The sequence below is a fragment of the Botryllus schlosseri genome, chromosome 7 (genome assembly GCF_051294905.1).
Source record: "Botryllus schlosseri isolate E-star chromosome 7, Bs_hap1, whole genome shotgun sequence".
NCBI lineage: Eukaryota > Metazoa > Chordata > Ascidiacea > Stolidobranchia > Styelidae > Botryllus > Botryllus schlosseri.
Window position 1 is genome coordinate 27,464,670 of NC_137242.1, and position 23,981 is coordinate 27,488,650.

The 23,981-nt window shown below is 41.2% G+C and overlaps 2 long non-coding RNA genes and 1 other non-coding gene across 4 annotated transcripts in view; 1 reads left to right on the forward strand and 2 right to left on the reverse strand.

Annotated features, from left to right (window-relative positions):
- LOC145442722 (uncharacterized) overlaps nucleotides 1–23,981 on the reverse strand; it is a 93,641-nt gene that overhangs the window by 56,733 nt on the left and 12,927 nt on the right. The gene's annotated exons all lie outside the window — the stretch shown is intronic.
- On the forward strand, nucleotides 753–839 carry Trnay-gua (transfer RNA tyrosine (anticodon GUA)). Its single transcript is given in 2 exon segments — nucleotides 753–789; nucleotides 804–839. It is a non-coding gene; the product is annotated as a tRNA-Tyr (tRNA).
- LOC145443156 (uncharacterized) lies at nucleotides 6,081–13,641 on the reverse strand. 2 transcript variants are annotated; one of them, XR_013916311.1, is made up of 7 exons: nucleotides 13,501–13,641; nucleotides 12,448–12,592; nucleotides 12,036–12,100; nucleotides 8,683–8,787; nucleotides 7,790–7,848; nucleotides 7,359–7,436; nucleotides 6,081–6,252 (listed from the first exon to the last, which is right to left on the reverse strand). It is a non-coding gene; the product is annotated as an uncharacterized LOC145443156 (long non-coding RNA). The 2 variants fall into 2 exon arrangements; XR_013916312.1 differs by lacking the exons at nucleotides 7,359–7,436; nucleotides 13,501–13,641 and having other exon boundaries at nucleotides 12,448–12,594.

Sequence of the window (23,981 nt, forward strand, 5' to 3'; positions counted from 1 at the left end):
CCTGTCAGGTCTCAGCATGCCGTAAAACAGACGTTACACATTCACAGCAACGATTTATTCAAAATATCGAGTGTCGTGAGAGCTATATTGATGCTGATATAATCGTGGACGAACTTTTGTAATGATAGTAGACGAACTTTTGTAATGATAGTAAAGTCTCCAGGTTCTTGATAGGGGTCGTGGATTCAATACCCGGCTGGGCCAGACAAAATACTTGATCGTAACTGCTATCTGCGTCCTCCTCGCCAGACGCTCGATAGCGAGTGATTCATAGCACAAGCTAATCGTAACCTTCCAGCCGACCTTACGACAAGACAAGATAACCTTATCAGAAAACCAGGGTTCGCTGTAACTATGCTTTGCGAGCCATATATGACACTTTTCATGCAGACGTGTGTTGCTTTCAGAGGAACCCTTTTTAATCTCCTCTGTAATTCTTCAAGAGAAACATACATTTACGGGCGTGTTTGCACGACATACAGCGACATGGTAAGCTGCTCGTGACACACCAAAGCAGCGGTTATCAAACTTTGTAGACGCGCCCCTTATGATAGTAAAATATGTCGCGCGGCTTACCGTCATATCACAAAACAACAATAAGAAGAGAACCAGAATGATTTCCAACCTGTCGCGATCTATCGATGCTCAAATCGATTAATCTGCAGCGTATGTGTATAGGCGTATTGAGCACCACTGACATGCATGAGAGTGAATTTCGATTCAATTCCGCAGGATTACCCGCCCTGCGGTATCCTTCGATAGCTCAGTTGGTAGAGCGGTGGACTGTAGAAGGCGGTGCGGATATCCATAGGTCGCTGGTTCGAATCCGGCTCGAAGGAGATTTTTACTTTGTACGCCGTGCTTTTGTTTCGAACTCCTGGGTTCAGTTAATTGAACATTCGAACTGTCATAAGACCATGGCGGCTAAACATCTCTCCGCCAAACTTGAGAAGGGCCTATATAGAATCACTCTTCACAAACAAATATACTACCATGGATGCAACACAGCAACATCAAAACCGACGCGACATTCAGTTAACAAAATCGCAAACACTTGCCACTGCGGCAGAACGCCAACCATAAAATAACAACGGGTCAATAATCTTTAACTAAAAACGTAACGCCATATCATAACCGGGAGAGTCTCCAGCTCCAAAGCATCTTCATAACGTTGTACCGGGACAGACCAGCTCCATTCTCTCACAAGCGCGCTAACAGCAGTTCCGCCAGTCACACACAGTCTATGAAATGTAGCAATCTGTCAAGTCTTCAAACTTAATTCCATTGGCATTCGTCGGAAATGAGATTATCCGCACGTTTTGCTGGCGCTTCGAAGCAACATGCTAGTATATAATTGAATATTTAAATAAACCCGAGTAATATCGGCTGACGTCGTCAGGGGTAATCGTCAGCAACTAGCTGGGAATTGAAAACTTTAAATATTTTTTATCAGGGTTTCCCAACCCCCAATTGGTTCAATTGTTTGATCTAGTTGAAGACATCATTCAGACTGTGGGAAACCAGGGTTAGATTCATGATTTTGATTGCGGATGCCGATTTCCGTGGATTAGGATTCGCAACTATATAAAACCTACAAATTTAGCTGATTGAGCTTGCATCCTGTTTCTTATCACATTAGCCATCTTCAGACGCAGGCTAGGGATGGTGTGAACGTGAGGTTCACGTTCGCGTTGTGTGTGTGAACTTCGGAAATTTAGAGGTTCGCGTTCACAACAGAACCTTGGTAGGTTCTGCACTGTGAACCTTTTGGTAAATTGTAATTTTCACTCCATTATAAGATCTTTGGTTCAAATTTATAGCATTTCAACTGCGGGTCACTCCATGCATGGTGCTGGCAGCATAAAAAAATCAACGCTGAACGAGCATGCACCATGCACCTCGACAACCTTAAAAGTTTTACTTGCTTTGTTGCAAAAATTTTCTCGGAAAAACCAGCTTTCCGTTTGTGAATATTTAGTGACTCTCTGCTGTGAGCTTGACCCGCAATCACACAACATCACGAGCGATATGTACGTAGTCAGCGAATGATGCTTATTCAACCAATCAATGACATTGATATCGTCTTCTGATGTAAAAAATCGAACGGGCGTACGGGGTCAATCTTGACTTCATATCTTTACTGCATCGTTAAAACCAAATCCGTGCGATTAAGGTGCTTGCTACTGCTGCATAACTTGTTGTAGTTTGTGGTATCGGGAGCGAGCATAGAAACCCGTTGTACACTCTGCTCAATATCAATGTAGCAATACTCAGACTCCGAACACATTGTCCGGTATGGCTAAGACCGTTAAGGCGTAAGCTTATATTCCTTGGTAAGTCCTCGTCGAAATTGTTGGCAAAGCGACGGAATGTATTGATTTTATGCAATTATTATATCCTTTGATTACCGCGGTTGATACATTTAGCGACGTTTAAAACGCCGATATGTTCTTCAGCATTGTGACATTATGTGGACCGAGTCTTCGCTATGTATCGTGTACAATTGTACATTAATATAGGCTATCACTTCATTGGAAGATAGGGTTGGAATTAGCAATATGACATCACGAGGTTCACGTTCGTGTTCACACAGAACCTTTCAAAAAGGTTCGCGTTAACACGAACCTGAACCTTTCAGAGGTTCACACCATCCCTAATCTATAGGCTACTCCTCGCCATCCATGTATGCGAAGGGTGTCAATTATAGTGTTGGGATGACCCGAGTCATGACTTGACACGATGTTTCAGAAATGCGGATTGACTCGTGACTCGAAGCAGAATTCACGAGTCAATTTCAAGTCATCAAGTAATCGATGTCGACTAAATCGCTGTATCTTGTATACGTTCGAATTGTTAACGATACGCTGGTGTGACCTGTGAGAGCAATCAATCATTCAATGATTGTCCGTCGTACCGCCCCTCGATTGTTATATCACAAATAAATTGATGGCAATCGCAGTTGTCGGAGCTTGCAGCTTACGTTGTCGTAAACTAGTAATAAAGTAATATAGCCTACCAGCAATGTATCTCTGTTCTATAAACTGCTCACAGTTCTCAGTGCTCACTCACCCTCTCAACCCTATTGTATGATTAAAATCGAACGAATATCGTCTATACCAGTGGTTCCCAACCTTTTTTGACTCATCGCCAGTAGTATATACGATCGCTCGCGAACTAACGTTGTCTCTTATGGGCGGGGTGGCATGGTGCCGAGAAACCGGGGGTGGCATGGTGACCCTTATGTCTTATGGCGGGGGTGGCATGGTGCCATTGTGTCTTATGGCTGCGGTGGCATGGTTACCTTTTCGGGTATAGGCTGCGGCGGCATGGTGCCGTGAAACTCGTGGTGATGATGGTACCCTTTCAGACCCCCATGTGGTGATGATGTGCCTATGTGGTGATGATGGTACCCTTTCTGGTATAGGCTGCGGCGATGATGTGCCATGTATTCTTATGGATGCGGTCGTGATTCGTACTTTCGGGTATAGGCTGCGGCGGTGATTCACCGTGAAAACTCGTGGTCGTGACTCGCCTTTTTTGCTATGGGCTGCGGCGGTGATGCGCCATGTATTCTTACGCGATATGTGGTGACTCGCCATGTGTTCTTATGGGTGCGGTCGTGATGCGCACTTTCAACCATCTCTCGCGTGGTGTTGAATAGTCACCAACAATAACCGCACAAACGGAAACGTGGCTTGCAAGAGGATTTACGCAGTGCGTGCGACCTATATTTCGAATGACCTGCGCGCTGAATTGTTTCACGGCCAACCGCGTGCTACTATCGAATATTACGCTAATCCAGTCACTGCGAAATAGTTTACTAAATCTAGGAGTCACTTCCAAGGTAATATTTTGGTAATTAGTTTACCACAGAGCCGGCGTAGACGGCGTTCGAATATCGACAATAACCGCGTTCGCATACTAACACTCTAAAAAGGTGTGAAATATTTGTAAAAATCCTACGACCACTCACAAGATAACACATCAGAATAGTCATCTCTCGTGGTTTGGTGTAACAAAGGTAGGAATTACGCATAAGTAATATTTTGGACGACAATGATATATCGTTATTCTTATGGACGCGACGACATGATAACGTTACAGGTATAGGCTGTGGTGGTGATTCGCCGTGTGTTCTTATGGGTGCGCTCGCACGTCGTACATTCAAGTATAGGTATCTCTCGCATGTCGTATTGGAAACTCGTGTTGGCTCGCTCACGCGGTGAAATTTTAGTAATCAGTTTGTCGCAGAACTTGATTTCACTCGTAAGATTTAATAAGTAACGAATAACGGTAACTTGAATAGCGACAAATTGTCACTTATTTCCGCTCTAACCCTAATCCTTTGTGAAGTGAACGCTTATTCAAAAGGTTGTGATATAATTTTAAAATCCAACGACCACTCACCGGATAATGCTGCAGACATAGCAATCCCTCATGCCCGCTCACAAGGTAATATTTCGGTAATTAGTTTGTCACAGAACCGTCGCAGACAGTGATCGAAAACCAATAATTTGTCACTTACCCGCGATCGCTATATGTTTTGACACTTCAGAAGAGTGGTTGACTTTAGTTGCGTGATACAAATCATGAGAATATTCAATCAATGCGTCAATTTGTCAACTCGAAATGAAACTCACTACACAGTTCAAGTTGATTCGTATCTGAATGTTTTAAATCGACACAACTCAAATCCTTTGACAAATCCCTTAACGCGTTTTTGTTGAATCGAACGTAACCCGAATATTACTGACGCCGACTTTCAGCCGCATCGAATTATTCGCACATTCCGAGTCGCTGTTTCACGCCTATAGAATCAATACCAACTATAACTCTACAAGAATCAAGAATCACAAGTATGTGCATTACACAGTTATTGTCTTTATTAGCTTGAAATCAAACACTTAACAAAAACACGCAACTAATCATTTGGCAACTCTAACATTACCAAAAAATTCCAGTATTGTTGATTGAAAATCCTTGAGTCATTATTATCAAAAATGTTATAGTACCGCATCGGAATCCACTCGCGAGATGTACTAAAGGTAAATCCAGATAATCCAAAATGAAATAATTGGACTTTGACATAGTCTGAATTGAAATAGATCGACAAACATGACTAACAACTTTCAACCCAGTCATATTTAGAGATTATACGCACATTGATTCGAAACAAGTAATGAAACATTACAACTCTATTCGCGACCTGTCTTTACGTTTGTCAAAGAGAGTTTCAGAAATATTATCACTATGACATCTCAACATTTTAACATCTTGCCATCAACAAAAGAGTAAAATACAAAAACCTTGTCAAGTCAATCCGTTTGTAACTCACCGAGCCAAAGCAAAAAGTGTCCATACGAAAAGTAGACAAGACCACGCAAGTAGTAATCACTACAACCCACAAACATATCAAGTTCGGTTTTAGGCATATGCCACCAACTCGTCTTTTTTGTTCAACTGTAAAAGTCGTTACTATGCCGCAAGACCAAGAAATTACTATGCGGTATATTTTGTAAGACAAAAGTAATTACTTCTCGGTGTCGGCGACTTGAGATTAACATAATATATTTGAGTATACGACATTTGAAAGTATGGCCATCGTAGTTTCTTACAATCGAACGCAGGTGTTATATCGAAAATTATCGTGATGTAAACATAAGGATTGTCACATCGATTTAACATATGAGATTTTGTAATGGTCTATCATGACTTGATTATTAAATTATTCGCGTTAATTAGACCCGCACTGTAAAAACTGGGCCCACCCCTAGAGGTGGTTCAAAATGCCACCCCATGATCAGAAGGGTAGGGTGGACTGGTCTACCCACGCCACAGGGTAGACTGTTCTAACCACGCCACAGGGTAGACTGGTCTAACCACCCCTATCCGGATATAACCCTTACCTATCCGGATATATCAACCTTGAGATATGCTTCACAAAAGTCAAACCAAGACATAACAACCTATATCCTGCCCGAATATCTTCATCAAACGCTCAATCTCCGGTTACCAATACCAACCCATATCTTTGTCAAACGCTTATTCATGCTGCACTCTTATATACCAGGAATGCCATATCGGTGTTTATGAGGTTTATTAAGTATTCGTTATGCATGCTGACATAAATCACCGCCAATGCCTCACGAAAGCTGCGTATTTGTGTCACGTGTTCCCTTCAAAGCCGACTGCCCACTCTTCATTCGTTGTATCGAAACGAATGACAGGGTATCCATTTCCGTGTTTGGGTGTCTGTTATTATATTAAAAAAGAATTAGGTCAAATCTATACAGCACATCACACAGGCAGACTTTTAGTAATCAGCAGCGTTGGGATCAAGCCACCACCTACGAGTGACGAGTCATTTTGACTCGAGTCAAGTCAGAATTCAAGTCAATTTGCCTTTTCGAAGTAAGATGTATCATTACGTCTCAAGTGACTCGAGTCAAGTCAGAATTCAAGTCAAGTTGCCTTTTCAAAGTACGATGTATGATTACGTCTTAAGTGATTCGATTCAAGTCAAGTCACGAGTCAAGTCAGAATTCAAGTCAATTTGCCTTTTTGAAGTAAGGTGTATGATTACGGCTTAAGTGACTCGAGTCAAGTCAAAATTCAAGTCAATTTGCCTTTTCGAAGTAAGATGTATGATTACGTCTCAAGTGACTCGAGTCAAGTCAGAATTCAAGTCAAGTTGCCTTTTCAAAGTAAGATGTATGATTACGTCCTAAGTGATTCGAGTCAAGTTGCCTTTTCGAAGTCAGATGTATGATTACGTCTCAAGTGACTCGAGTCTAGTCAAGTCATATGAAAAAGGTGACTCGAGTCATTCCAACACTGGTAATCAGCCCATGAAACATAAAGAGCATGATCAGGCATATTTTGTTTAAAGCAAAACTTGAAAAGTAGATTGTTGAGATGTAAGGTGATTCTTGACCAGTGGTTCTCAACAGAGGGTCGACGAAGCATTTTCAGGGGGTTCGCGAAGCCTCAAAATACTTCAGAAAATCACGAGGCAGTTTCGCTTCATTACTAGTAAAACTCCCAGAGCTCACATCAACAGAACAACGTGAATAAAGGGATGGTAAGATCAAGAACCCTGAAAGGTTCAGGTTCGTGTGAACATTTTGCTTAAATTGAATATTATACAAGGTTTTTTGTTCAAAATCCGTGACACACAGGTTGAAAATCGATGGAATAAACTAAGCAGATTTTGCAGTCAGGTGAAAATTGCTATCTTTTTTTTGTCACCAACATTGAACGAATTATGTTAGTTATTGCAATAAAATGCCATTGGTGCGTAATTTACATAGGAGTTGGTAATGGATTCAATGCTAATTCAGCAATGATGAAATTCGTACCTGATCAATCAATAGGAAGTGGCCATACTTTTCGTGAAAAACGGCGGGTACTGCGACCATCCAATCTACATTGAGATTCTGTAAAAAATATAATAATAAGGTCAGGAGTTGGGTACTGCGGGGAGCAAGTTCACTAGTTGATGACAACATAGCTGTGATCACATTGATGGCGGTCAATTTATTTGTGACACATAAATGGAGAGTCAGTCAAAATATACGGAGCAAACCATGGATTTTGGAAAAAAAATAGGCTTGGTACAGCTGGAATAAAAGATGCAGATTTGGCAGCCGGGTGAAAGTGGCGATCTTTTTTTAGTCGCCAACATTGAACGAATTATATTAGTTGCGGCAATAAAATACCAGTGGTGCATAATTTACATAGTGGAGTTGCAAATCGATTCATATGCAAATAACATTGATGAGCTTCGTACCTGATCAATCAATAGGAAGTGGTTATACTTTTCATGAAAAACGGCCGGTATCCGAGATTCTGTGAAAAATACAGAGTTAGTTACTGCGGGGAGCTAGTTTACTACCTAATGACATTGCTGTAATCTTTCAATTATTACAGTTCAGGGGCGACCAGCCTTTTCGGCACAGGGCCACAATAATCCAACAAACCATTGCGCGTGTCACTTTTGGACATATCAATATCGAAGATTTCGGCGAACATGCGCCAGTCATTTTGTGCAACGGTGCCATCACCGACTATCTTTCTGCAAGTGCAAACGTGAAGTTGCTTGTTGCAAGACACGGGTCACGTTCTCTAATATTTTCGAATATAATTGAACTCGTTTCTGTAAATTCGGCGTAAGAAATCAAGTGACCATAAATCGTGTAAAGGGGTAAGAAAAACTCCAAGTAAAATAAATCCGCTGTGAAATATTCTACCTTATGGTCATATACCATACTAAGATCTACGAAAACGTGCCTGGCTCCTGGCTACGTCAATAGCTAGCAGATGGCTTATTGTTATCGATTTTGGCACGTAGTAATATAAGTTCTATTTTTACCGTTACATAATCTGGTTTACTCCAATAGGGCGGCGAAAAAAGGACATCAACATTCAAGCGGCCCGCGCAATGGTTCGTAAATTTCATGTGGCCATTTGGCTGAAAAGGTTGGCCCCCCCCAGCTATAGAGCAAGTGCTTTTTTTGCTAAGGAGGTATCAAATAGGTGTCATATCTGATTTTGATGACTAATCAATACAGAGCCAATCACGGCTTATGAAAATTAATAGACATGAAAGTCAGAGATTTTATAATCTTGGGTCAAAAATTGCATTATCAATTCTCAATGAATTGACATCATCACTGCCAATACCTCATGAATGCTGTGTGTTTGTGTCACGCGTTCCGCTTCAAAACTGACTGTCCACTCTTCAGTCGCCATATTGAAGCAAATGACAGGGTGTCCATACTTGGGCGTCTGTTAATATAACAAAAAAGAATCAGGTCAAACATACACACAAACATACATATCGACTAGACTAGCCTATATAGCAGTGGTCCGGAACCTTTTTTGTCCGAAGAGCCATATATGCAGGGGCGTAGCCAGCCGAAAAAAAACGGGGGATATTTATTAAAACGGGGGATATTTTTCGAAAAGATGATATTCGTTATGCTAACCACTTTATTGCGGTTTAATACACACAAATGCCGATACAACAAGGGTAAGATAATCTAGTTTGTGTTTACGTCTTTATACACATGAACATTAGGGCTGTTCAAAAATAACTTTTTATTCCTGATTCCAGCCATTCACTGATTAATTTGTCAGGTTGCCACAACAAAGGCTGCACACCAAATTTGGTTCAATTCGAACATGTCTAAGCGTCCGCAGAGCCAATTAAAATTTTTAATTTACTACGTAAAATTAAAAAAAAAAAAATTTCAAATTTTTCTCTCAACCCCATGAAAATGTTGAGATGTCTTCAAAGACCATGCAAATGAAATTTGAGTCAATTCCAACCAGTAGAAACGGAGTTATTTGAGTTTTTCGTTGATAATTCTCGGATTATCCACCAATCAAGGATAATTGGAGAATTATCAACGAAAAACTCCAATAACTCCACTTCTACTAGTCCGAATTGAGTCAAATTTTATTTGCATCGTCTCTGAAGACAGCTCAACAATTTCATGGGGTTGACAGAAAAATTTGAAAACATTTTTTTTTCAATTTTCCTGTATAAATTAAAAATTTTAATTGGATCCGCGGAGCCCTATACTTGTTAGAATTGAACCAAATTTGGTGTGCAGCGTTTTTTAAGGTAACCTGACGATTTAATCGGTGAACGGCTGGAATCCGGAAAAAAAAGTTATTTTTGAACAGCCCTAATGAACATTTGCCAGTTATCTTAAAATATAGCTCTATTATGCGCAGTCGCATGCTACAGTAACAAACAGAAGGCGCTTTTCCCTTGCGCGCCACTATTTGCCGACAGCGAGTTTCATGCGCGCGGATTTTAATACAAAGCGCGCTCGAATCATGACTCAACGCAGCAGGTGATCGACGATCACCTCGCCAATCACAACGTATCAGATCAGATGGAAGTAGCAAACAAATTTCGATGGTAGCGAGGTATCTTGACCTTAATTACCAAAGCGAGGATGTAATCACGAAAGTGCGCGCAGATCATATTACAACACAGTGGAAGATCTCTCCATTTTGGGCTCAAAGACGAACACTCGAACAGTGAAGATACGCAAATGAATTATAGTCTGTTGCCGTTTGATACAAACAATCTGGATTAATTTTGTTTTAAATCAATATGATTTTTACTGTCTGCCAAGATGGTGTGTGGAGATGGTAAAGACTAATTACCGCTCGAGCTTGTGCTTGCATCACGTGAATAACAGTGGCCTGGCGCAGGCTTAGGCTCGCGATCAAAATGCATTCCTAAACGCGTTTGCGGTGTAGATTGTAGAAGTGACAATTGCGAATTGTCGAGGCCAAGACCATAACTTCTGGTTATTACAATAGCACATCGAGTAGCACTATCACGCGCCGCGAGTCACAGAGCGGCCTAATTTTCCTAGCCTCCAATGTTTTACTACTAGCCAAGCGCGTTATGATAGGACAGTCAGCAGATGTGCCAGAGGCCTGAGACACGAAACGGCTGGAGATCTGGAAACCCACACACAACAACCGAACTAAATGATCGCAAATTGGATCAATACATAATAGATTCCATACAGAACATTTGATTAGTACGATCTGTTTTGGTACTGTAGGGATCTGCTATCTCTAATGATTCAAGCCTAGCGCGCATGTTCTAAACGTCTGTTGACAATAGACTGTCAAACACGAAAACCAACTCGCGCGGTATCGAAATTTCAATGCGAGTGTTATTGTTACTGTGACTTCTGGTTCTGTAACTGGATAATATCGTTCAGATGAGACGGGAGAGCCATGTGAGATGCGTTTTTCGGGCTTCCGTAGACGAGAGAACAATATGAAAAAAAGGCATCACCGCAATGCATTGATCGATGGCGTGATGATGCCGCGCGGCAATTAGGGGATTATCGAATTAGAACAAGAAATATTAGATCAATGGAAATATACGTAAGACGGGGGGTATTTCGAGCTTGGAAACGGGGGGTATCGGACACCGATTATCCCCCCCTGTCTACGCCACTGCATATATGTCCCTATTTTTTCCATCTCAACTCTCAAAGAGCCATACATACCAATCAACTGTTATGTCACAATTGAAAATTCATGACGTCATGGTAACACTAATTCGAGCTCGCTGCATGGGATTCCTCCTGTGCGCCATATTTCTACAGTAAAATCTGGTATTTATTGTTCGGAAATAAAGGTCGAAACGAGACGTATAGAAAATAGAACAGACGGGCCAAGCCTCACCCTTGATAACGCAATTCATATGTAGCTTCGAAATGGGCGGCACCCTGTCTGCTATGCTCTTTGATTAATCAACGTAGTGTGAAATTCAAGATTTCAAGTCAGGTACATAATATTCGCGCGTGATATTGGCGGCCGGCGTGACAGTAACTTAAATTTCATGATTTTGAAAAGAGGGGGTCCGACCCCCTAAACCTGAAAACGAAATTGTCTTTACCCCTCAAAGACATATTTGTACTGCCACGAGAATAATTATTTTGGCCGTGATTAAAATTTTATAACAACTCGTTGCAATATTGATCAATTCAATACAAAAATCAATATTTCGCAAAGAGCCATATCTTATACCCAAAAGAGCCATATATGGGTCGTGAGCCATATGTTCCCGACCACTGCTATATAGTAATCAGCATATGAAATATAGGGTATGATCAGGCTTGGGCCGGGCATTGCTTTTTTCAGACAATATGAATATAGTATTGACGCAAAAAGTTGTCGTATCGCTCACCATAAGTAGACCTGCCAAACAACGAAAGTAATGGTATAGCCCCGATTTCCAGCCAAAATACATATATGCTGATTCGGCAGCCAGGTGAAAGTGGAGACCTATTTTAATCATCAACATTGAACTTATTCCAATGGTTGCATTGCGGCAGTATAATGCCAATGGTGATTCATTCCCACACAAATTTGTTCTTACGTTTTACCGCTCCGCAAGGTCAAAACGTTGCGAAACACTTCTCTCAAATTATAAACCATCAGAATCAAATGTAAACCTTGCAAAATAAAAACAAAGATTATTTGACACGTACCTGATCAACATATCTTTCATGCAGAATGGTAGGTATAGAAACAATCCAGTCTAGATTTGGAGATGCTGTAACACAATCACAAAATATATTATTGAGTCAAAGTTTATCACTTAATACATGCAGATGAACATTGACTTATTACAAGATACAGCATATCAAAGAGAAGTGCATCGACGTGTCGTTTCTTAAGCACGAAATTCTTTAGATCAAAAACGGTGCACGTATTGAGGCATGGCCTGATTTTGATTGCCATGCAATTGCAGCATGACTAATGAACACTATATATCACGAGAGGCAATTAATAGATTGAGATTAACTACTTGGTACAAATATTTGAAGAGATCACGGCTTCTGTCAAAATCAACAGCTTTATTGGAACAAATACATAGATAGCAGAAAGAGAAGAACATACCCATAAGATTTCAGCATTTTGTAACCTCGGGATATCAATGTCCGCTTCATTCTATCAACCATGGTAGGAGAATCAGGATATTTCGAACCGATTCCGCGTTGATCACGCTCATTTCGTCTTCAGGTACATAAGTCGAAACAGCTTTCTGCAAAGCAAAGCAGTCAAATTTTGAAATATGCACTGAACCAGAATGAAAATTTCAGTAGGAGATTGAATGTGTGGAACCGAAAATCAACCATTTTTGCAGCAGGGGAAGCAGCAAAAACAAAGCAACCTCCATACAAAATACATTTATTTAGGCAGGGGCAGCTACTGTGAAATGGATATAGTTTCAATAATATTTTAGCTACAATTTCTTTTAAGTGGCTTTCTGTCCTGAATAGCTGATGTGGATGAAATTTTTGTACTAATTAATTTGAGACCACATCATATTTAGAGAGCAGTGCCCCGTTAACTCAAACTGTACCACAGGCACAAACCATTATTTCTAATGATGGTAAGTTTGAAAGCATCACTCCTACCTAGAGCATGTCCGGATGAAGATGTTTTTTTTTCTTTTGGCTGTCCGCCAACATATTTTTTGCTCAAATAATTTCAATACAATTTCAAGTCATGTTTTATAATTTTATCGCGCGCACTCGCATTGATACAAATGAAATATACAAACTTAAATGCCCACACTCTCATGGAGAGACGACGAAATTTAGATTATCAACGTCTGTGGTGACTACTATGGCTGGAGCAGATATCATTTATAGCCTTTACGGTGACTTGGTAAACCAGTCGAATTTTCACGAATCATGATAGTGATAGTCAGCCTGCCAGACGCCCAATCAAGTGTGCTGCGGACACCAATTCCATACTAGATATACTAGCATGGTTTCATACTAGAAAATTACATTGGATCGCAGTAACTTGTTTGCAATCAACTATAATTCAACCAAACAAGTCTGACTCAATGACTAGAATCATTGACTCTAACTCAAGCATGTAAATTTGATAAGGCAAATTAGAAGCATGCAAAATACACTTATGAGTGCATTGTCGTCTCACCTTCGCTTTCTTCAGGTCTCTTAATCTCCAATATGGCGTCCGACCGTCAGAAACAATCGAGCAAACACCGTATATATATGTCAGCGAGAATAGAATGCGTTCATACCGCATCCCTTAACAGCATCAAACTGACTCATATTCTAAAACGTACAACTATTGTTCTGTACAGTGAGAATAAGGGAATTCGTCTCATAGTAAAACTGCAAGACATATTCGCCATCTTTCCACTTCGATCTTTCAGCTTGGCTCGCATTCCGCTTCGCGTTTTCGAGGCTCGGTTGCTGAGTCACTAAAGCGTAACCGACCCGGTTGATCAATCAGCATGAGATATTAGTATCTTCGCTTTGTGTGCGTGCCACTTCCTACATTCACTGAATGAATATTATACCTATCATTATTGAGTTCAGACTAGAAATTGATCGAATATGATGGTAAGATGTAAGTCGAACCATTAGCTCATCTGTGTTTATAAAACTCGGTGGTTGAAAGGGCTTTGCCGCCTAAATTTGGTTCCCGCGAAAACACAGCTGACTTCGTGGGATCGCCGCGCAAATAACTGAGGCGTTGCATTACGGTAATTTGGAATATTATTATCTCGATACCGTGAACAACGATATTACAATTTTAGATCCAACTTTATACGGTAGCTCGGTATCGCCTTAAATTCCATTATATAAGTTTGTCTATCTATCTTATTGCGATTTCCTGCTACAAGCTCACTGCTAAATTCTGAAAAGAACAAGCAACAAACTATTATATCTTCATTTTCCTCATTCAATTCCGCTTTAATGATGCTGATTTGCACGGCTGACCAATAAATATACTTTCACTCCCGCTCTCTCTGTATTGATAAATGGTATGTCTGCTAGTCCGTCCGGTCGGCCGTCCGATATGTTGATTTGACCAGCAGCGACATTGAGCACATATACATTCAATTTAGCGACATCAACGCCCCGCAAGCATCTCGCGCAAACATATACAGCGCAGGTGATTGGAGTGATCATAGCGTAAACAGATATGTTTCCTCAATTGATCAGAGGTGGCTCGCCGTTCCACGCCTCATCCAGGGTGGAAGGATGTAATATACCGTAATGCAGGGGTGGTAGCAACATTCCTACGCCTATTCCACCCTGAAAGGGGGAGGAACAGAAAGGTCCACCCCTACATTACGGTGAATCATCCATATCCACTCCTATTCCACCCCAAAACCCACGCTTATTTTTTACAGTGCGGCGTTGTTGTAAAGGTTATTATGACAGCAACAAACTTTTCAGTACCGTTGTTATTAACATATTGAGTTGTAAAACTATGCGTGTCTGAAATGTTCTTGAATGGAAAATTATTCCACCTTGGTACATATCACCCTGCGTATCGCGGATATCAGAAAATATTTTACAAATGTAATTATCTCCACTAACCGAGACTAAAGATGATAGCATTTTGAAACCAAACAATAACAAACACGAATTAGAACGCACTAATGGGAAATTTGTAAGTTATACAGAAAATCTTTTTGCCTACATAAAATAGGCTTGGTCAATTGGATGATTGTTGATTCTAGGGCTTTCAAATGAAACAAGGATCTGCCTCGCGCAATGACTGTAAACATTTGGTCATTATAGTTTTGAGCACAAGAAGGGTTCTCACTTAAATGTTGGCCAATTGCCGAAGCGTATGCTTGGTAATCGTCGTAACAGTCGGTTTTGGCGGCTGATTTGCATTGTCGTGCGAACTCCGTACGATCATTTGCGCAAGTTTTTGAGCGAATCAATTTGGGAATGTGTTGCGTTATCCGTTCAAACAATCTTTGTGATGTACGTCCCACATACCTACTATCACAGTGGCACTTAAATTCGTAGACGACGTTACTTGCATTTAAAGCAGGAAGTACATCCTTTCGGAAGTTTGGCAGAAGTGGTTTGGTTGTATACACCACATGCGCATTTACACTATAATAACAACGGTGCACGGCCGATTTGATCAACTTTTCAAACCGATTCGACACATTGCCTAGCCAAGGTAGATGTAAAAATGCCGGGCATTTTTCCGGTCCATAATTGGGAGGTTGATCCGAACGTTTTAACACTCTTGCGAAGGAGCATTTCAATATATGCTCAGGATAGCCATTTTTTGATAGGATAGAATGGATCTCATCCAATTCACGTGGCAATTTTTCTGGCGAACAGATACGCAAGGCCCGATAAACCGGAGATGATATTAGGTTGAGTTTTCGCCGCTTCGGGCAGAAAGAATCCCAACGGATATAATGGCCAGTGAACGTCGGTTTTCTATACACTGACGTCAAAAACATATTTCCAGATCTCTCAACCAACACGTCTAAAAATGGAAGTGCTGAATCAGTTTCTTTCTCCAGAGTAAATTGTAGAGCTGGGTGGAGACAATTCAATTTTTTGAAAAACGTATTACACTCTCGCTCATTATTGAAAGCAACAAAGGTGTCATCGACATATCTATAATAAAGGAGAGGTTTTGGGACGCTTTCAAACATTTTCTTTTCATGGTACCCCACAAATATATCTGCCAGACTAGGGCCCAAAGGTGATCCCATGGCAATGCCATCGATTTGCATAAACATCACGTCGTTAAAGCTGAATTCAACACAGCTTGTAGCAGTTCGCAACAATTCCAGAAATATTTCACGTGGTACTGTAGGAGGTTCAAGGGAGCTACTATAAAGCGCATCTGCACAAATTTCGAAAGTTTCCGACAGTGGCACATTGGTAAAAAGACTTTTCACATCGAAAGAGCTAAGAAATACATTGGAAGAATTTAATTCAGCGCACTTCAATTTATCCACAAATGTGAAAGAGTCACGAAGACAATGGGGTGTATACAAGGATCGAACTGGCTCAATGACGGTGTTAAGCCACTTGGCCAAATTATGCTGCGCCGATCCACACATACCCAGTATGTCCCATGCGTCCCATACTGTCTATGTGTGGATCGGCGCAGCATAATTTGGCCAAGTGGCTTAACACCGTCATTGAGCCAGTTCGATCCTTGTATACACCCCATTGTCTTCGTGACTCTTTCACATTTGTGGATAAATTGAAGTGCGCTGAATTAAATTCTTCCAATGTATTTCTTAGCTCTTTCGATGTGAAAAGTCTTTTTACCAATGTGCCACTGTCGGAAACTTTCGAAATTTGTGCAGATGCGCTTTATAGTAGCTCCCTTGAACCTCCTACAGTACCACGTGAAATATTTCTGGAATTGTTGCGAACTGCTACAAGCTGTGTTGAATTCAGCTTTAACGACGTGATGTTTATGCAAATCGATGGCATTGCCATGGGATCACCTTTGGGCCCTAGTCTGGCAGATATATTTGTGGGGTACCATGAAAAGAAAATGTTTGAAAGCGTCCCAAAACCTCTCCTTTATTATAGATATGTCGATGACACCTTTGTTGCTTTCAATAATGAGCGAGAGTGTAATACGTTTTTCAAAAAATTGAATTGTCTCCACCCAGCTCTACAATTTACTCTGGAGAAAGAAACTGATTCAGCACTTCCATTTTTAGACGTGTTGGTTGAGAGATCTGGAAATATGTTTTTGACGTCAGTGTATAGAAAACCGACGTTCACTGGCCATTATATCCGTTGGGATTCTTTCTGCCCGAAGCGGCGAAAACTCAACCTAATATCATCTCTGGTTTATCGGGCCTTGCGTATCTGTTCGCCAGAAAAATTGCCACGTGAATTGGATGAGATCCATTCTATCCTATCAAAAAATGGCTATCCTGAGCATATATTGAAATGCTCCTTCGCAAGAGTGTTAAAACGTTCGGATCAACCTCCCAATTATGGACCGGAAAAATGCCCGGCATTTTTACATCTACCTTGGCTAGGCAATGTGTCGAATCGGTTTGAAAAGTTGATCAAATCGGCCGTGCACCGTTGTTATTATAGTGTAAATGCGCATGTGGTGTATACAACCAAACCACTTCTGCCAAACTTCCGAAAGGATGTACTTCCTGCTTTAAATGCAAGTAACGTCGTCTACGAATTTAAGTGCCACTGTGATAGTAGGTATGTGGGACGTACATCACAAAGATTGTTTGAACGGATAACGCAACACATTCCCAAATTGATTCGCTCAAAAACTTGCGCAAATGATCGTACGGAGTTCGCACGACAATGCAAATCAGCCGCCAAAACCGACTGTTACGACGATTACCAAGCATACGCTTCGGCAATTGGCCAACATTTAAGTGAGAACCCTTCTTGTGCTCAAAACTATAATGACCAAATGTTTACAGTCATTGCGCGAGGCAGATCCTTGTTTCATTTGAAATCCCTAGAATCAACAATCATCCAATTGACCAAGCCTATTTTATGTAGGCAAAAAGATTTTCTGTATAACTTACAAATTTCCCATTAGTGCGTTCTAATTCGTGTTTGTTATTGTTTGGTTTCAAAATGCTATGTTACTAGTATCGTACTCTTCAAGTTTGTTATTGTTGCCATCGTTACATTGCGGACTTCATGGTATGTAATTTCTGATTGTTGCGTCATACTTCGCCTTTTTGGTTTTGCTTTTCATTCTGTTTAAATCCCTTTAGTGTGCCGTTAACTCTTGAAAAGAGGCACCCGAAAAGTCTTCGAGTTGAATAAATATTTTACTACAATGGATGTTGTATTGAAAGCTATAAATCTTACGAGTGAAATCAAGTTCTGCGACAAACTGATTACTAAAATTTCACCGCGTGAGCGAGCCAACACGAGTTTCCAATACGACATGCGAGAGATACCTATACTTGAATGTACGACGTGCGAGCGCACCCATAAGAACACACGGCGAATCACCACCACAGCCTATACCTGTAACGTTATCATGTCGTCGCGTCCATAAGAATAACGATATATCATTGTCGTCCAAAATATTACTTATGCGTAATTCCTACCTTTGTTACACCAAACCACGAGAGATGACTATTCTGATGTGTTATCTTGTGAGTGGTCGTAGGATTTTTACAAATATTTCACACCTTTTTAGAGTGTTAGTATGCGAACGCGGTTATTGTCGATATTCGAACGCCGTCTACGCCGGCTCTGTGGTAAACTAATTACCAAAATATTACCTTGGAAGTGACTCCTAGATTTAGTAAACTATTTCGCAGTGACTGGATTAGCGTAATATTCGATAGTAGCACGCGGTTGGCCGTGAAACAATTCAGCGCGCAGGTCATTCGAAATATAGGTCGCACGCACTGCGTAAATCCTCTTGCAAGCCACGTTTCCGTTTGTGCGGTTATTGTTGGTGACTATTCAACACCACGCGAGAGATGGTTGAAAGTGCGCATCACGACCGCACCCATAAGAACACATGGCGAGTCACCACATATCGCGTAAGAATACATGGCGCATCACCGCCGCAGCCCATAGCAAAAAAGGCGAGTCACGACCACGAGTTTTCACGGTGAATCACCGCCGCAGCCTATACCCGAAAGTACGAATCACGACCGCATCCATAAGAATACATGGCACATCATCGCCGCAGCCTATGCCAGAAAGGGTACCATCATCACCACATAGGCACATCATCACCACATGGGGGTCTGAAAGGGTACCATCATCACCACGAGTTTCACGGCACCATGCCGCCGCAGCCTATACCCGAAAAGGTAACCATGCCACCGCAGCCATAAGACACAATGGCACCATGCCACCCCCGCCATAAGACATAAGGGTCACCATGCCACCCCCGGTTTCTCGGCACCATGCCACCCCGCCCATAAGAGACAACGTTAGTTCGCGAGCGATCGTATATACTACTATCGCCCCCTTTTGAAGCTACACACCGATGATCGCTTCCCAAATATTGGTAAAATAAAAACAGCACTTCTTCAGCTCCCCAAACATAGGTCTTTGGCCCAATAGGGTGATAAACCAAACCCCAGACCCCCTCAGCCTGTGAGCCTTTTGTCGCTACATATCAGCTATACCCTATTTCATGTAGTGTTTGGTGAGTAACCGTATTTCGCCTAAACGCACGAAGCGCGACAAATTTATATAATTCATGTTTGAATCTGTCAATATGGTCGGGAATTGCATATATATAGCTATCAATTTTTTATCCTCTTTCTGCTCGCGTAATCAGATTTACCGGTAGAGCTGAGTGTGGTGTGCTGGAAAAGGTAGGACCCCTAAATAAATAATTTAACATCTTCGGGCGGAATCGTTGTTATATTGACTTCGTAACATGGGGCTATTTTGTGACCTCCTATATCTGCTATGTCAGAAGATATGGAAATCGTCAAAACGTACCAAACTAAAAGACGCACATGATTTCAAATTGGTATTTCTGTACTGGCAAATAATTTTTTCCTCGCGGGATGGCATTTGTCCTGTAGGGTTAAGGTCGCCAGGACAGGAACATTCGACGCCAGCCATTGAGGCGCCTATGGACAATTAAACATATCTGTATATATATATCGAAGTTTTCGGTCAGCACAAGGGCATTCCTTTTCGTCCAAGGCCTTCTCGCTGCTGATCGTTCTGGCAAACTTCTCGGATTCGCATGCTACATGGCTTGTAACTTCATATGTCTTGGTGCGTTGTGGCGCAGTAATGGCCGACGCCGAATTCTACCATTGCCATAAATCATGCGTATTTTTGTTGGGTGACGGGTACCCCAAAATCAAGATATATGATATTATTAAATCTCTCGCAGCTCGAAAAATTTCTAAGACATTACTCTTTAATTATTGCTCATTCACTCAATAATTTTGGGCCCCCACCCCCAATTGGGGAGTTAGGGATGCGGAAGTTACGTTCTCGACTCCAATATAGCCGCTTTAACGCGCCATCGACCCCTACCGCTCCCTTCGTCCATTTTCGCCCCCCCTATCGCCCCCTTCGTTATTTTCGCCCCCCTAGACCGCCAAATCGCCCCCTGGGGGGCGATATCGCCCACGTTGGGAACCACTGGTCTTATACGTTTACAATTGTATATCATGGATGCAGGATGGCAGGGTATTGCACCATATCCTCTTTACAACTACCGAGGTTTCGTATTTTATCCTGTATTTTGGCGGATAATTCTAGACTGTGGCTAACGCTACTTACGTAGTTTAGCAGTTCTACGTATGCGTGATCGATACAGCGCCTTTATTGCGTGTATAAATCATCTCTTTATTCGTTTTTCGATTCGGAATAAGTGGGGACTCCATCTGTATTTAATACAGCATAATGCAATGACTTTTGAATCATGTCTGGTTCTTTGAAAATTCAACTTGAGTCGACTAGTGACTTGACTCGTGACTTTACTTGACTCGACTCGACTTGACACGAGTCACCTCAAAAAATCAAGTGACTTGACTTGACTCGAGTCAAAATGTCCAATGACTCGTGACTCGAAGGTAGTGACTTGATCCCAACACTGGTCAATTATACGACACGTCAGACCATTTCATCCGGCCCGCGAAGCAGAAATGTTACGATTTTATGTAGAAAATATTTCCATTAAATAATCCCTCAATATAGTAAATGTCGAGCATGTCCAATTGTTCATATTGTCCATACGCCACATTATCACCACCCGACTGCAGTGTTGTGGTTTCACTCTAGTTAATATTTGGAAGTCTGTAAAATTGTGACCCGATTTCGAGAAGGCAATAAATCCACACTAATTTCAGAGTTTTATGGAGAATCAGACCAAAAACATAGTTATTCACAGAAGCGAAAACGCCAGTGTGAAACCTGTGTATGCAGTTGACATGTAGAATATATTTAGTTGTACAAAAATATAACTCAAGTATCTGTGGCTGTAATGCGGTGTCACTTCCGATTGAAAAGTTCACGTTTACAGTTCAATCACTTGTATTACTCACTCCTCATGCGCTGGGCTAACGCCAGATTATGACAAAGGGAGAAGGAGCATGGAAATATGCCAACTTATATCGTCGTTAGCGCCAATGTTTCAGCGGTTCATATCCGTATTCAACCGGCCAATCATGGTATTTTTGCCTATTCCATTGTCCACCTACTTGCTAGAAAGGAGCCCCTGTTATCCGTGGTACAATGTAATAAAGCATTCAAGTGAAAAGATACTGTAAGTTGACTGGTACGGCCCGCGAGCGATTTACCCTAGATATCTTTAATTAAGATATGCATGAATCTTTAATTATTTCAAGCAAAATATGCATGTATCTTTAATTAATGCAAAGAGGCTGGGATGCCACTGTATCGTCAAGGCATATCTTCTCGTATAATTAAATCGTAAAGAAGTTCAATTACTCTCCAAACAAATGCTAAATAATTTAAGCGCGTGTCCAATCAGCCATTTGTCTTTACGTCGAACACAAAGGGTTTATGAGTAACTTGCGTTGCGGCAATTGTTTGCTAATTATATCGACAAATCGGACTGGATTGTTGCATTTCCCGATAAATGTTCGCAAAGCCTTTTGAGGAAAGAATGAATTTCAAGCTCAAGCATACGCACCGTCGGATTTCACGCTGCAATCATGACTGTGACGAAAATCGGGCTCACGAATTATTGTGAGCACGGCTACGAGGCTTGTGGCACTTACGGGCGCAAAACAATTTAATTTGGAGGAGGAGAATGTGCATTAACTCTTCTAATCTTGAGAATATAAAGTGTCTAGAATGGTTCGCATATTGAATACGAAATTGTAAAACAGATCACCATACCCAATTTCGTTCCATCGAGAGAGACTGCCTCTGGGACCAGCATTGTAAAGGTGAATATAAAGGCGCCCTATCCTCGCTTATACGTCAGCCATTCATATTTATAGAAATGCGTATTTATTGAAATGCGTTAGGAAAAAGGTAAGAGTGCGCTTTGCTCCCGCATACGATTACATCAGTGGTTCTTAACTGTCTCCGGCGCCCACCAGGGGGCGATTTTAAACGGGACGGAAACGCTCCGGGGGAGAAATGGGGGCGCTGACTCGAGTCAATCTGTGTATTGACTTGACTTGGACTCGAGTCATTGTGCATGACTCGAACCAAGTCACATGACTCGAGACTCGGACATTTCATTTTAATTCCGAAGAATAGTAAAGTAACCACCCTATTGGGGTTTTGTCCATTGGTATTGGTACTTGAACATGCGACCAGAAACTGCTGAAAGTGAGAGAAATTAGTATATTTTAAATGAGAACTATTCGATATCACCAAACAACCATTCGATATCACCAAACGTAGTTATAAAAGTGGGTTTAACAAGACTTTACCTGGAAACTAAGCAGTCAATACAATAACTTGGACTCGGGTCATAATACCATGACTTGGACTCGATGCTCTGATCGATGACTTGGACTCTGACTTGACTAAGTGGTGAATTGAAAATGACTCGACTTGACTCGAGTCAAAACTATAAAAGTAAGATTGACTTGTGACTCGGAGCCTTGTAACTTGGTAGAAATTTTCGTCGCGTTCATCGCGAAATATCCACCAACCATGTTTCCATGACGAAATATCCACCAACCATATTTCCATGAATGAGTGGTTTATTTTAATTCATGTAAAATGAATTTGGCGTACTTTTGGATTGCTAATTCCCCGTCATAACACTCCCGTCACGCTAGCTACTCCAAGTCGTTTCGACACCCTCCTATCTTTTCATTGCATCGCAGTTTTGTGCTGTTTTGAAATGATAAATATTATTAAACTGATACTTATACTGATAGCTCGGGTTATTTTTCCACAAAATGTTTCAAACTAGGTATTTTATCCTGCAGCGCACTGCGTGTCGAAATGGAAAAGGCCCTGTAGGCTATTGTACAACTTTTGAGAGTGATGCCCTCTGTACATGAAAGATGTTTTGAAGTTTTTTGGCCAAATTAATTAACAAAATATACATGTGGCCTATTTGAGAGCGTCAAAATGAGATCGTCAGAATATTTCTTCACCGTATCATCAAGGTGCTTAGAGTTATTACCTCCATTCACGTTAAAGTTAAGAGCTTGGTGCAGGACTAAATTAAAAGTGAGCAAATCTCTACCACATTCTCAGTTGATCTAGTAGTCACACAAAGCAATAAAACAAAACCCAATACAATTAACTTCCCCGTATTGCCAGGAGGATGTGTACATCGATCTCGAAACAAATGCTATGAGCCCGTAGGCCTTACCCGATGATGGTTGTTATAATAACCTGGATTTGATCCCGAAAATAGCACATACCATTGTACCGGTAATTAATCGAGTGGTGAATTCCCAACCTGAACGCGGACTTCGACCACTTACCCATTGTTTTTACTACGGTCCTTGAAAAAGGGGCGCCAGACTAAGGCAATTTTTGAAAGGGGTCGCTGGAGAAAAATTGTAAGAACCACTGGATTAGATCAATGTACAATTTCTAGGCTGACAGAGTATACACTGGTCAACACAATTTTTGTAGACTTTGATCAGACAAACTTTTGGGCGCTGAATTCGAAAATGACTTCAGTTTTTTTTCCCATCACGTCAAGTTTTTGGGTTAGGCACCCACCACATT